General features: G+C 42.0%; 1 protein-coding gene across 9 annotated transcripts in view; it reads left to right on the top strand.

Moving 5' to 3' along the window:
* Positions 1 to 15,672, top strand: part of SERGEF (secretion regulating guanine nucleotide exchange factor) — a 167,821-nt gene that overhangs the window by 119,478 nt on the left and 32,671 nt on the right. For 2 of the 9 annotated variants that reach the window (XR_008577213.1, XR_008577212.1), the window contains exon 12: positions 7,083 to 7,238. The exons of the other annotated variants lie outside the window; for them this stretch is intronic. The gene's annotated coding sequence lies outside the window, so the exon portion shown is untranslated. The remainder of the gene's footprint in view (positions 1 to 7,082; positions 7,239 to 15,672) is intronic. 9 annotated transcript variants of the gene reach the window in all.

Here is a 15,672-nt window from a genome sequence, read left to right as displayed (position 1 = left end):
GTATTTTGATTGTATCTCTGAGAGTAGTCTTATTTCTATAAATGGGATTTCTAATAGAGGAAGGTGCTACACAGCAGAAGTATTACTGGGAGGGTTCAAAAAGAGAATGAAGTCATATATGTTTGAAGTGCAGTGACAGCATTAAAAGTGTTCCAACTTAACTCTCAATCTCATAGGAAATAAAAAGGCAGTTACTGCTATAGTATCTCAGAGAATTTAGTTTCTATTCTAAAAGAATATCCTATTGAGAGGACTCATTAGTTATGTAGGCTAAAACTGTGAAACATGCTTATTCTCACAACAAGTAATGAGGACTCCATGTCTTGATTTTGTAAATAACTTAATAGCCATCTCTCTTGCATTCTGGTGACTAACAGGCCTTTCAGAAAAGAACATGTTCATTTAAGAACAACTGTCCACATACACCGGGCATCTCCGATGTGTCACCTGCATGCTATGACTTGATGATACTGATGTGGGTAATATATCTTTGAAAAATATATATCAATAGACCAACCTCACCTTGATCTACTAGCTAGAAATAAGAAAATAATATTTTTTATTTTTTTTAAAATCTATAGTCCAGCCCTAGCAAGATGTTGAAAATCTGGAGCTCAGGATTATCCAAGACACAGACCCAGGCTGCTTTGCAGTGTGTATTCTGTGACTTCAAAAAATATAGGAAGTTGCACCTGGCTGGCAAGGCTGGTTCCCTCTTCATTCTGTGAGCATGCTTCATATATCTTTGATAGGAGGCTCTGTGATTCTCCTTGCAGTGATGGGCTGCATGTATTTCATCTCATCTTTTTCAGCTGGGGAGGATGTGGGTTTCTCACACAAGCAGTGACCCACAGTGCCTCCAGCATCTCTGTAAACAACACCAGCTGAAACTCAGGCAGAGCTGAGACTGTTTTGTCCTCTGAAGACACTGGATTTTCTGACACGAAAGCCCAGATTTGGCAGATGTTATCTTTAGAATAGCAGGAAGTGAGAAACTTGATTTCATACCTAAATAACAATAAAGTTAGGTCAATGAGGCCACAAATAGTTTGAATGGTTCAGCTCTGTGTGCATCTGCTGCATACTAAGAAATTCCCAACAAAATTTGCAGTGATTTAAGCAAAAAGCTGACATGAAGTCAGTCAGTCGTCTTTGATCTTTGTGTTTGGTTTTTGAGCGTGTGTGTTTAAGATTGGGAAGCTACTGAAATAATGAAATGAAGATGCAATAATAGCTCAGGGAAACATGCTTACACTAGTCTTATTCTGTCTAGCTCAAAATAGCAAGGACATAAAATATTCTATATGTTTGTTCGGTATTAAGCATGAAGTGGTCGATAATACCTATTTCAGTCTCCTGCTTAGGATCCTCTAATAAGTTCTTGCTCTGTCAAATTCATGCCTTCCTCATCCTCTCTCTTTGTGCTTGTGTCTGTTGGGTCTACGTTTGCCAGCTCGCTTCATGGTGTGGTAATCATGAGATGCATTGGATTGAGACTTACAAATACAGAGTCTTGGCCTTTTGAAAGAAAGTGTTGTCTTTTTAACTTGGAACATTTTGACTTATTCCCTCTTGTCTCATTCCTTCCTAAACTTATCTTAGTGAAGGGGCTTAATGAGAAAGACTTGGCTGTTGTTCCTGTTACGTGTTTTGTCATTAGAGGTTGTTAGGGCTGCTATTCCATCACTTGTAACATTGAATGCCTTTGAAAACATATTTTGCAAGAAAAATATTGAAAACCATATTGTAAGTATGGGCAAATGGGAAGCCAAGCCAAGCATTTATATGTTGATATTCACAATGAGATATAAGTAATTGGATTTGGGCTTAAACTGCATTGCAGAAAACATTTTACTCATTTTAGGCAAAATAATTTGTCTGTCTTTTTATCCATATGAGAAGCCTGGCTGCATCCCTGGCAGTGAATAAGTTAACCTACTTAGTGTTTTGTGTGTAGGCAGCATGCAGTTCCATGAGATTGCAGTGGGCAATGAAGCAGCAGAATTCAATTTGCAGCAGTGACCTAAGAGGGACTATTTTTAGTAGTAAAATAGGTCAGGGGATGTGGTAGTGCAGACTGATAAATGAACAGTCTTCCCCTTCACTTGTGGGGCTTGTTTTTGTCCTCCAAGTACAGAAGCTCTGTGATGGGAGAAATGACATTCAGTACTGTCACGTGATTAGTGTTTGGATTTTTTTATTGTGATGCAATCGCAGGAAAAGTGCTAAGTTTTATTTTAGTGAAGAAAGAATATAAGTAACTGTTTTGCTTAGGGATTCATGGAAGGCAAAACCAACTAGGGAGCAGTGTGTTTTGAAGCCACTGCTCAAAGCTGGTTTTAGCACTCCTGGAGATCTTATGTTGCGTTGTTGTCCATGTGACAAGTAGTTCTTGCTCTTTTTCTTGCCACTCAACTAGCTGTTGTTATGCGCTTTTTTAGCTGGTTTCTGTTACCAGTTTGCTTTCTCAGTCATTTATGCACACGAATGCTAGTGTCTTCTGCTCAGAGTGTCAAAGATTAAGCCCAGCTTTATTCTGTCCTTTGAGTCTATGGGTGTTTGGAGGAAGCTTGTGAAGGATCTGTTCAGCCTGTTCTTGTTAGACAGAGCAGTCCAAGTCTCTCTTTAGTATTAGGTTACTTGACCTTTGCATTTCTACACTCCTTTGGTTTCTCTGAAATTATATTTCAGAGCAAACTTGGAAAGTACCTCTTGCCAGTTTGTGTTCTGGTGTAAACTATCCTGTTAATGAGCGGTGTGGCAAAGTCCCTGTAAGCTCTAGTCACGGAGAAGTGCATGTTGATGCCATATAAACAGCAGAAAGCTTTGGCCCTAAAGACTTTTTTTACCCTGGAAAAAGAATGCTTAGCAGGAAGCAAGTGATCTCCACTCCTGGCTGTAGCTGAATCAGTATCAGTGTGTCACACCATGTAATAAAGTACAGTTGTGGGATGCTCAGGCTGTTGCTGAAGCTATCTCCAGGAGTTAATGAGCCCTAATGAGCCCTGGTGAGATGCACTGGGATGCCCAATTCTCCTGCTTTGGAACTAAGCAGATACCTCCCTTGGGGGCTGCTTAATGTTGTGTGAATGTACATGCCTGTGCTGGTGCTCATTTGTCCGTTCCTGCCCTACGCTGCACTGTGAAGCACAGATGTGGTTGTACGGCATGGGGGAGAGATGCCCCTAAACTTTCCCTTGCTTTCATCTCCTGTTCTAACAAAATATATTTAATATTCTGACCTGTCTAGTTAGGACTATGATGAAGTACTTCATCATAGCAGAGTTTTTATGGTGCTTAAAATCCTTGGATAATATCACTTTGATACCATATTTATAAGGAAAGTAAGCTAAACATTGATCACTGACATAAAAATTGTAAGCGCAGACTGTCCTTAGCCTTTTCTTTTTAAGATTGCAAATTAGTTGTGTGTTGCCCTCTATAGAATAAAAAATATTAATAAACAGCTAAGTAATTTGCATTTCTAACTTCTGTATTTTTCTAGAGAGATCTGTTTCTGTATTGTAAATAAGTACTGCATACCTCAGATAACCAACAAAGAGCCATGTCACCTGATATTTAAATTCATGTTAAAAAAAAAAAGTCTTCCAGTGGGATCAATAACAGTGAAGATATTCTCAGTGACACTCTAAGAAACTTGAGGGGGCTTTTGATCACATTCTATGATCAATGTAACTTAATGTGCTTCTAAGGGACATCTTTTAGTAAGAATACACTATCCTGCACTTTCCTTCTTACAGAAAAGGCCAGTGATTATTTTTTTCTTTTCTTTTTTTCTTGTTAACACGGTTTTGCAAAAGAAAACTTGACAATATCATTGAATATAAACTCAAGTCGTTTGGTCTTTCTGTCCACCCTACTCATCATGGGAGCTGGGATTTCATGACAGTTCACAATCTTGCACACGTGCAAACCAACTCGGGTGAGCAGAGCACACTGAGCCAGGAGCTTTTTTATTAGGTGTGTGTGGTGGGTTGACCCTGGCTGGGGGCCAGGTGCTCATCAGAGCTGCTCTATCACTCCCCTCATTCACTAGACAGGGGAGAAAAAGTACAACGAAAAGCTTATGGGTCGAGATAAGAACAGGGAGAGATCACTCACTAATTATCGTCACGAGCAAAACAGACTGAACTTAGAGAGGAAATTCATCTAATTTATTACTAAGCAAAACAGAGTAAAGGAATGAGAAATAAAACCAAATCTTAAAACACCTCCCCCCACCCCAGCTTCAACCTCTGCCCCCCCTCAGCGGCACAGGGGGATGGGGAATGGGGGTTACGGTCAGTTCATCACACGTTGTTTCTGCCGCTTCTTCATCCTCAGGGGGAGGACTCCTTTTAATCGTTCCCCTGCTCCAGCATGGAGTCCCTCTCACGGGCTACAGTCCTTCACGAACTGCTCCAGCGTGGTCTCTTCCATGGGGTGCAGACCTTCAGGAGTAAACTGCTCCAGCGTGGGTCCCCCACGGGGTCACAAGTCCTGCCAGCAAACCTGCTCTGGCGTGGGCTCCTCTCTCCACGGGTCCACAGGTCCTGCCAGGAGCTTGCTCCAGCATGGGCTTCCCACAGAGTCACAGCCTCCTTCAGGTGCCTCCACCTGCTCCGGCGTGGGGTCCTCCATGGGCTGCAGGTGGAATCTCTACACCCCCTCATCCTTCCTCCATGGGCTGCAGGGGGACAGCCTGCTTCACCATGGCCTTCACCACGGGCTGCAGGGGGATCTCTGCTCCGGCGCCTGGAGCTCCTCCTCCCCCTCCTTCTTTACTGACCTTGGTGTCTGCAGAGTTTCTTACATCTTCTCACTCCTCTCTCTGGCTGCAAAAGCTCTCTCTAACTGTTTTTTTTTTCTTCTTAAATATGTTATCACAGAGGCGCTGATTGACTTGGCCTTGGCCAGCGGCGGGTCCATCTTGGAGCCGGCTAGCATTGGCTCTGTCAGACACGGGGGAAGCTTCTAGCAGCTTCTCACAGAAGCCACCCCTGTAGCCCCGCCCCCTCTGCTACCAAAACCTTGCCACACAAAGCCAACACAGTGTGCAAGGGGAGAAATCCACAAATACTCACAACTTCTCTTCTTAGCAGTTTATAACACTACAGTCCAGCCTCTCCATCTTCTCCCACCCTATAGATTACTGGCCTGTCCGGTATCTGATGTTCCTTAAATCCCATCACATGGAAAGCTTGCACTCAAAAGGTAACTGCGCCCATCTCTTTGTTATTAGCATTTAATGGTGGTTTTAAATTTAGAGGAAGACTTTTGCTCTCCATTAGGAACTAATTAATTAATTTTTGAGAACTCTTGCTTTTCTTTGTTTCCTTGTGCTTTCTCAGCATGACTAAATCAAAAACCAATTTGTGCCAAAAATAATAAGCTGGCAAGATGACTTTCTCTAGTGTGAAATCATGTTTAGTGTAGGTACCACTAGTCTGTGTGTGGTGTGTTACAGTGTCTTGCTCTGGAAATTATTTTCTATTTATTGGGTGGGTGTGGAGGCTGGCGGGGAGAAATGAACTGCAGTATTTGATAATATGGCAGTAGGTGGTCTGATGGGGAAGTCATTGATTCTGTGACAATGCTCAGTGTCTCTTCAGATTATTAGTATAATTCCAGCTTCTTTCTGCTTTATAGACAGGTGTAAGTAGAGTTTTAAATTTAAGATAATCTCCTTGGCCTTGTGGTTCCTGTACACAGATAACAAAACTGGCCATGCAGTAAGCTTTTTGTGCCCAATATGAAAGGGAATGCCTTTGACAGAGGTGGGTTTTTTTGTGTTTTTCTTTATTCCTGACATGCACGCCTGCAAACCAGGCTAACTTGATCTGGTGGGTTGACCCAGGTTGGCTGCCAGCCGCCCATCCAGCTGCTCTCTGCCTCCCCCTCCTCAACAGCACAGCGGGAGAAAATAAGATGAAAGAGCTTGTGGCTTGAGATAAAGACGAGGAGATCACTTGCCAATTACTGTCACGAGTAAAACAGACTTGGCTTATTTAATGTATAGGCAATGGAATATTAATGTAATTAATTGCCAATAAAAATAGAGTTTGATGGTGAGAAAAACAAAGGCAAAAACTAAACCATCTCCCCCCACCCCTTTTTAGCCCAGGCTCCATTTTGCTCCTTTATTCCCAACTCCTCTGCCCCGGGAGGCACAGGGTGTTGGTGAGTGGGGCTGCGGCCAGCCATGACAGTCCCTCTCCACCCTCCCTCCTCCTCACACCTTCCCAGGTGGCAGGAAGGGGGATCCCTTCTCCGGCAGCCAAAGCCCTCTCTGCCTCTCTTCCCTCTCCGGCCTGACTGCCAGCAGGGCTGTTCCTCACACTTTTCCCCTCTCTCCTTGCTGTCTGTGCGGCGTCGTGCCCTTTCCAGAGAACGTTTTTGCTGAGGTGTTCCCAGCTCCACTGACAGGCTGGGCGGTGCCCTGTGGTGGGGCCACTGAGGAACTGGCTGGAACCGGCTGGGTCCAGCATGAGGCAGCCCCCAGCCGCCTCTCCTTACAGCGGCTGCCCTGCTGCCAAAACCTGGGTGCACGTGGCAGTTCTGTTAAGCTCTGAGGCACCAGCAACCAAAAGAGGTGAGAGGGATGGTATCTGAAGCAGCAGTGGAATTATGCAGATCTTTAGAAAGGTTGTGTTGTTTTTTAAAAAAACAAAAACAAAAACAAAAAACCACAAACAAACCAAAAACCCCAAAAAACCAAACCACAACACTTGGGTTAACCCCACAACACCTGGATAAACACCAGGCTGAGATATGGGAGAGGTAGATCCTGTTCCTGGTGCTGTCACTAGTATGTTAGCTGACATGAGGCAAGTGACCTCCATCATGTATTTCTCCCCTTTTCATTTGTAAAATGGAGATAATGATACATAATCTCCTTTGGGGGCTTCACGGGGAAGGATGTCTATTTGTCAACTCCAAACTTTTAGTCTAATCTTTCCAAAATAAGGTTTTCATGGAAAATTTCTGGACAGGCTTTGGCCTGGAGGTGTACAAAAGGAGCTATGTGGTTTGGGCTGACTGTGCACTGTTCAAAAGGAAAATCCTGACTTTCTGTATTCTAGATGTCTTTCCAGCGAAAAAGCTAAGAGTGAGAAAATAAGACCTTTGAAAGTCCCAGACCTCTTTCAGCTCGAAGACTTCCCAAAACAAGTAGCTCCAAAGTTTACTTGAACAGTGGGATTGTAATCCAGAAGTGGAAAACAGCATTTTCACACTAGGTATGTCCAAAACCAGTTTATACTTCAACACGTTTTTTTTCTCCTTCTTGCTTTATGTTCATGCACACACCTTTGAGCAGTGGGGAAACTGAGGCATGGAAAGAGGATGAGATCTGCCTGTGTCACCTTTTAGTAGTTCAACAGGAATGCCAGGAATAAAAAACATGTCTCTGAGTTTCAGGTCAAGTCACAGATAAAACTTGTCCCTCTACCTGTCCCTTATTTGCTGCTTTTTCAGCTCTTTTGTGTAGTGACTGTCTGTGTTCACTGGGATGCCCATGTCCTAGCCCTCTCCATCATACTGTCGTAGGGGGGGTGGATTGCCAGAAGATGGCAGAAGCATAGCCCCACAACGTGGCATAAGCAATGGATTCTGAGCATTGCTGGTAGCATGAGAGGACCTGCAAAATTAATATGCTAGCTGGAAAATACAAAATGTAATCTCTGTTCTTCCTTCAGGGTCTTATTCTTCTCAGGGCAAAGTGATGCCTGCAAATAAGTGTTTCTGCTGTTGCATGTCACTCCTAGGTGTATTGCCTAAAGGAGGCAGCTTGTCTAAGAAACAGATGAACAGCATTGTGTGGCTGCAAGGGGTAGCAGACTGTGTCCTCCCAGCAAAGTCATGGTGTCCTGAGGGACAACTGATATTTTCTGCTGTGAACTCCAAGGCAGATGTAGGTGGATTTGGTTATACTTAAGGCATTCTGGAGAACAGCTGCACCTAGGATAAGGGCAGATCATTGTCTCTACTTACGATGTGGGGAGCAGGCTGTCTACAATTCTGCAACCATTGCTAGGGTCAAAATATGCAGGGCAAATTCTACTGGAGCAGCAAGCTTGTTGACTTGCCTAACATAATGTTTTACACAATAATCATTGTTGGGGGTTTCCCTCCCTCTCTCCACCCCCAATTATATTTCATCACTTTTAATTCCTACTGTTCTGGTATGGAGATGGATGAATTGAGGATGTTAGGGCTTTTTTGAGCAAAAGCAGTACTTTGGCCTTTAGTGGACTTTTCCTGCTCTCCTGTCTACTGCCTTGCTGATCTGCAGGGCCAAACATAGCTAGCAGCAGCCAGGCACAATGCTCCAAGATGCCATTCAAAATCCTCCCAGGAGAAGTTTTAATTAGAAAAGGGAGAAGCTATTTTTGTGTTTCGTCTTAACTGATGAGTATCAGAGGTTTGTCCAGTATATGCAAAGTTGCCTTGCTGCTATTTCATGTTTTTGTTGTGGGTCTATTGACTTATCCGTTTTAAGATATGTGGAAAATTTTTTGTTTCCAAATCTGTGTTTATGTCTTCAGGCCAAAATCTGTCAGTAATATCACAGGCAAGATTTTTAAAGAAGCACCAGGGTGCTGTGTGTGCATTTAGACCTGATTTTGCTCACTTGGTTCACATACCCTGAGTGTACCCAGTACAGATGATTTTGTGCTCAGGTAAAGATATGTCCCCTTTATAGTTGACTTCTTATTTGTGGGCTTCTTGGGGCAGAGAGCATGCATTTATTTTCCTGTATTTGTACAGAGCCTAATGTGGTAGGGTCCTGGTTCATGTTTGGATTTGTAGGTGCTGGTATGCAGTAATGATAAATGTTGGGTAAGTGTGGACTAAAGACTTGATTGCAGCAGTGTATGCGTGCATGTAGAAACTACCTTTTGAATATTTGGCTCAGAAATAGTATATCAATTACAAATCAGAGTACACGTGCATTTTGTTGGATGTAGGGAAGGAGTTAGCTATTGTTGAAACTGTTGGGAGGAGGAAATTGGTTTTATTCCCAGGTTTGGAGGTGACTTGAAAGGATTTATGTCAAATTAAAGATCTTGCTGTGCAGAGATTTCGATTAATAAGTTCACTCAGGAATAATAGCTGCAATAATTGTAATTGGAGGCAGGGTTTTGATCATGAGTCACCTTGTAGGGGCTGTCCTCACAGCCCTCCTTGAGAAAGTGGAAATCTGAAAGAGAGGTATTTGTATGACCTTTCATTACCAAGCTGGCACTAGAAATTGGCACTAGCTAGATCCTGCTGTTGGAAAAGGCCTGGAGAGTCAGCACAGTCCTTTGTGCTCAGTTGGTGCTAGTTTAGGTCACAGGTGTGTAGAAGTTGTATCCAAAGGGAAAAAAGCAAAACAATAAACGTGATTTCAGCATGAAGGAGTGTGGTAGAAATGAGAAGACCAGGGAGTGTCAGGCAGCTTTGTCCTTCAGTGACCCTCTAGATTTCAAAAGTTTTCAGTGCGAGCATTGTTCAGAGCTTGCAGAGAATCCAGTCTTACTAGGAGAACAGTCTTGGCTTTTGCCTCTTCTACCTAAATACTATGATGGGTTTCTGTGAAGAGCGCACGTAGCTCCTGCACTGAAGCACGCAGTTACAAAGTTCAACAGAAGTAGTATCTGGATGCTCCTAATTATTTTATGAAAACTGGAGAAAGATGAGGGAACTATTGGGAGTAGTACATGAGCTTTGGGGAAAAAGACACTAGCAACTGAAAGGCAAAGGAAGTTTGACTCAGTTTTTCAGCCTTCAGTCAAGCTGCTGTTTATTCTCTCAATAGTCTCTTGCTTTGAGCTTTTCCAGAGTTAGTTTCTTTTTAGTCCATTGTTGCACATAATATTGAATAGTAAGTGAAAATTTTCAAAGTGTCTTTGACAAAACTTTAAACAGTTATCCTTGAGTCTGTAACCCAAGGGCCCCATGGGTCCCTGATGGAAAGAAAGCATGAGAGCTTCAGGCAGTGGTAACTTTTTGAATGTCTGATATCTGTTGGTACCAAGTTTGACCCACAAAGGGAAGAGCTAGGACCCTTTCTGGAAAGTTAAAGTTATCCATGCACTAATAACTTGCTGAATACTCACAGGTGTTTTTGACCCATAAACTAAATCTTCAGATATTAATTTCATTCAGAATTAGAAACCTGGAAAGAACAATATATTCTTAAACAGTATTCTTGAATGACACTTAAATTTTAAGTAACTATATTATAAATGGTTAAGAATTAAAGAAACAACCAATTGGTAATGTAGGCCTTGAGCAAAGTACAATATAAGCAGCACTGAAAAATGTTTCTCTGCATGATTAAGAGAGTCTGGTTTGCTGGTTTGATTTATTGGCTGGCTGAATGAATTCATTAATTGTGTATGACAACTTTTACTTCTGGGTGGTCATTTTTCATTTCAGATTTCATTACTGGATGAGCTTTTCCTAGGGATGTTCTTATCATCCAAAATTAAATACATGAAAATGTTAGGGAGGCTCAGCCCTCCCTTCTTATATCAATATTTTTCATACTGTGGTTTTACAAACTGCAGAAGAATTCACTTAGGCTGCAATAACCTAAGTTTTGTGTGCATATCCTCGCTACTTGGACACAAAAAGATTTCTTCTTTTTTGCAATATATGCCATGTTCTGTGTTATGTTTTTCAAAATAGTGGTGTGGAACTAGAAAACCTCTTTTTTAATTAGATGATAAAGAGTGAGGCAGAGACTTGTTTCTGAAACACTTTAGATGTATATAATGCACTCAACATTCAAACACCATTGTAACTACATTTGTAGAATGCAAGGGCTAGATACGCAGATCAGTGAGAGGTAAGGATAGATAACATTCGTAAGAAATCAAATGACTTAGGAGAGATCCTGAACATCTTGGCTTGTCGTTTGAACATTGTTTTTTATAGGAAAGACTCATTTCCTGGACAGCTTGCAAACAGTATGGTCTGCAAACATTCCTCCATTCAAGGATCTCTGCTTTCAGCCTCATGGAGAAGCAGCACTTAAAGAAGCATTTAATACCACTGTTGTCTACAGCTAAAGATGCTGTTCCAAGGTATGGTCCATCTCCTGGAAGACAGCAGAGCAGAACCTCTGTGGCCTTGCTGGTCCTTCTAGTCAGAGGACAGCAGTCCCTGTATGGGCTCTGGATCCGTAAGAACAGTGGTGTGGATATAGCTGTTAGGAGTTTATTTCATTCTCAAGTATACTTCTAAAAGTGAGAAGAAAAGAGAATGTAGGGAAATTATGATGTGCTTCTTTTTCTTTCTTAGCCCACATCTTCTGGTTGTGTGTCTGCAAGTAGAAGGCAGAGCTGTTACAGACTACAGAGTGAGGACTATGTCATCCCTTCTCTCCCCCTTCATTTTGGCTTATGCTGACCCCTGATCCTCTAATTGTGTAGCAGATGGAGTGGGTGAATCCCCAAGTCAGCTTTGTGGCAGAAGAGGCTGCTGTGATATTTTGACAAATCTGTTCTTGCCTGTGGGCTCTGACAGTTCCAATATTACTTCATGTGTTTTCTGTGAGAATAATCTCTGCCATCTCTGCCTATGTAATACAAAAAAAGTCTTCTGAGGAAGGGTGAATAAGGTAACTCTTACCCTCCTGTAAACATGGATGTGATGGGCAGGAGCCTGGGTAGGAAGCCTTGATCCTGCTAGCTGGTCTAGTTCCATTCAATGCCAGCAAGTTGTAATTACTGGTCTCTCGTGATCCCTCTTACATGGTTCATTTTTTCTCTACTTTCACCCTACTGATACATATCTGCAATGTCAAACTCTCATTTATACCTACTGTCCAGAATTGGAATAATGGTCCATGCATTTCTTTGTAAGTGACTCTATGGGTACTGACTGTAGAGAGAGCTCTCTAGTGAAATATGATTATTGCTGTATATATATGTGTCTGTGGATAGTTTATTATGCAGAAGAATAAACTGTGTAGCAGAAAGGGTGAGATTTGTATATTGCTTTGTTTCTAAAGCCTTCATCTGATGATTTGTAGTATTTATAAACTTCTTCAGGTAGATTAAATAAGCTTTATCTTGGTAATCATATGCTTAGATAGCAAAACATAGCAAAGACATAAAGGATGAAACTGATCTGAACCTAGCTGTGATAAATACAGTGACAATGCCATCCTATTTTTATCCAGAGTTTCATCCCACTCCAGGATCTGTTAAGTGACCTTCACTCCATAATTTAGGAAGCATACTAATTTGGACATAAATGTATTTTCATTTGGCTTCGTTATAGCTGAATACTCTGCTGTTCCTTGCCTGTCTTTTATCTGTCTAACCTGAGATGAGATCTTACTTGCAACATATGAGGTCTCTGTTGCGCCTTGATGCCTCTGGCTTGGAGCAGTGCTGGAATGACAGCAGCAAGGGGCAGATGTCCCTGCTGTCCCCCAGCTGCTGCCTCTGTTACCCAGGCCTCTGGCTGTTTGCTGAGAAGTGTCTGATTGCTGGTTTGGGGTGAAGAAGGATACAAGTAAGAGAACGTGGCTTTCAGTCCAGGGAAGACAGAAGATGAGAAAGTTGGACAAATTCATAATTTTCTGCAGCTCAGTCTTGATATGACCTCACTTGCCCTTAGCAACAAAAAGCCCTGTTTAATGCCTGTTATTTTCCACTCTTCTCCTAATAGCTGTCTTGACCCCCTGAAGGGTATCAGCCACCTTCTTAAGGACTCAAGAACACAGATTTTTATCTCAGATCTAGGTGATGGATTTGTGCAGTGAGGCACTTGACTGCATTAGGGACATCTCTAGACACTCAAGCATCTTTATGTATATTGGATCCTGCAGCCAGAATGTGGTGAGTCAGCACTAAGGATAGCAGAAGTTTAGTTTAGCAACTGCAGCATGTCACTACATACATTTCCCTCCTGTTGAGTAGGTTTTGATGTCAGTTGTTTTTTTTAATATTTATTCAGTTGGGAGCTGTCTGTAATTTTGGACTGCTTATGAGGCTTTCTTTTTTTTTTTTTATATCGTCATACTAGGGGAACTGCAGAAATGGTAAAGATGTAGGCCTTGGCATAATGCCTTGACTTCCAGGGTGTGTAATGATGTCAGGAGAGCTGCACCCCCTCAAAGTCAGCGTACTGTAAGGAAAAGGATGATATGGAAAAATGGGACAGATTCTCTTCACAACTGCCAAAATCAGTGACAGAACGGAGCTTTCAAAAATATCTGCCATATAAGGAATAGTTTTGGAGCTCTTCTTGATTGTTTCTGGCTAACTTATCACCTAATCCTGTGTGAAAAAAGGAGAGAGACTGGGCTCAACTTCAATTCTATGCATAGAGGGCTAACTTAATGACAGTTTGCTTTGTGTTTGTGGGAGGTAAGCCAGATTTATCGTGTTTGGTTTTTTTATTGAAGTTTCTGCTACGGTGTCTCTTTTTTACACTCCAAAATAAGTTAGTGCCCTTTATTTAAAAACAAAACAAACAAAAATCCCCTGCTGCATGTTGAAAATGATACGGTAGAAATAACTCATATTTCTACTCCCCTTTCTGTTCCTTTGTTCCACTATTCCATTTATTCAAATAGAAGGATGTTCCTGGGCAAGCCACGTGTTATGATGGCTTTGTGCTGCTGTTACTGGATTTCTCTCCAGGAAAACTGCGGACATGAGGATCTATCCCTTCTGTAGGCAGGTAGGAGCACACAAGTCACATGCCAACTGCTCCAAGAGGGCTGGGTTGCAGCCAGTGCTGCTCAGTGGTGAGTCCAGGATGGTGACAGCCTACAGGACAAGATGAGAATGAGCTCTGATCTTGTGTTCCCAAAGCTCAGGGCAGAGCTTCCTTCATCTCGGGAATTTATGCAGAGTGACAGGAGGACTGAAGGGAGGAGGAGGAAGAAGGAGTTGAGACTATTACCTAAAATTACCATAGATTTTTAATTGTTAGAATTGTAGGGTGGCAAGAAGAAAATGTACCATGAAAAAATTAGACTATACTATTAAACAGTCTCTTTGTGGTGAGCACTTTTGCGAGTCTCTGCATCTGTACAGACAGGTTTAAAATCTCTAAGAAATTTGTTTCCAAACTTTAAGTAAGGCCAAGCAATGGTGTGTCCCCGGTGTGGAAGCCCACTCGTTCTATGCTCATTTTGGATTTCAGATATTCATTACTGTCTTGCATCTCCAATGTGTAACAGTTAAAGCTCTGTCCTCCTGCATGCCTGTAATTTTTAAATTGGGGCTGCAGCACCCTTTCAAATGCTTAGGTTATAGGTTCCCATGAAGAATCCTGTCAACACTCAAAGGCCTGTTCAGGGTGCTGTGGACAAGTTAGCAGCAACCAGCCAGTACTAACAAAGTTTTGTTTGGGAGCACAATGCTCCAAACATCAGCAGATGGTAAAGCAGCAATTCATACCACTCAGAAGTCAGAACAGTCAAATAGCTCACTTAAGAACAGAAGCTGATCCCTCCACTATGCAATGAACTTGATCAAATGGAATAGTTGCTGCCAACAGCAGTTAAAAATGGATGATGAAGATTTAACGCAGTGTGGCCTTCCACCTGCAGGTATATTGAGGGGAATGGAAGGGGAGATGGGAATTGCCTTAGTCAGCTGAAATAAGCAATGTGTCTTTGAATTGACAAAAGCTCAATATCTGAGATATAACACAGAACAGTAATAATGACATGTCCCAAGTTAACACTTGCAGGGCATTAACAGTAATGAGTGTCTGCTCAGTAATTGCACTCGATTTCACAATTGATTTTCTTTGTGATCCTAAATATTTTAACTGTATCACTTCATTTTTCTACCAGTCGTGAATCTGAAACTTAGCAGTGTTTCCTACTCTTATACACAGCTTCTCAGGAGATTAATGAGCACAGCATATTGATCATCACCATTTCATTGGGACTTGCCTCTCCTCTCTTGTGCTGCTCCTTCTTGGGCAGCTTCCATTGTGTTCATCCAGCAAGTTAATGGGCCAAGAACCCAGTGCAAGCTTCTAGAGAAACCTCCTAGGTTTTTACAGATCTCAAGTCGTTATCTAATATGACTGAATGTTGCTGTATCTCCAAGACCAAATATGCCTCCTTAATTGAAGAGAATGGCTTTGACTGGATGAGAATAACAAGAAAACAAAATAATAATAATGACTCACACTAACATTACAAGTAGCTCCCTGTTTACAAGCTGCATTTGGCTTGCTTTATTCTTTCATCAGGTCGTTGTTCCCAGAAGTGACTAACAGGTTTTTTTTGGAAATACCTCAGTTTTTGGTTACAAGAGTTAATAATGGGCAATGAAGGTGCCTGATTTCAGAGGGCAGGAGGGGCCTGTCCTAAAGCTGTAATCCTTTAATGACTCTCAAATGGAGCACCAAGAATAGCAATTTTTAAAATGCTCACTTGACCCTGGCTGCCTCTGATTCTGAACTCAAATTAGGCATTTATTTGTGTACTTTCACACACACATGTGGATCAACACAAGTCATATCTCTGCATGCATGTAGACCACTGCACCATTACACTTCCTCATGCAGGAAGGCATTTTATTAGGCATTTCTAGCATACTGTATTCTAGTTCCCTTTCCTGTGTTTAGTTATGGTATTTCTGTTTTCAAAGACACTAGTGAAGGTACAGAGGTTTGTCCTTCTGTTTTATGAATTGAATGGTT

Source organism: Grus americana, chromosome 5 (genome assembly GCF_028858705.1).
Source record: "Grus americana isolate bGruAme1 chromosome 5, bGruAme1.mat, whole genome shotgun sequence".
NCBI lineage: Eukaryota > Metazoa > Chordata > Aves > Gruiformes > Gruidae > Grus > Grus americana.
The sequence above is the reverse complement of the archived record's forward strand: the minus strand, read 5'-3'. Positions and strand labels throughout refer to the sequence as shown.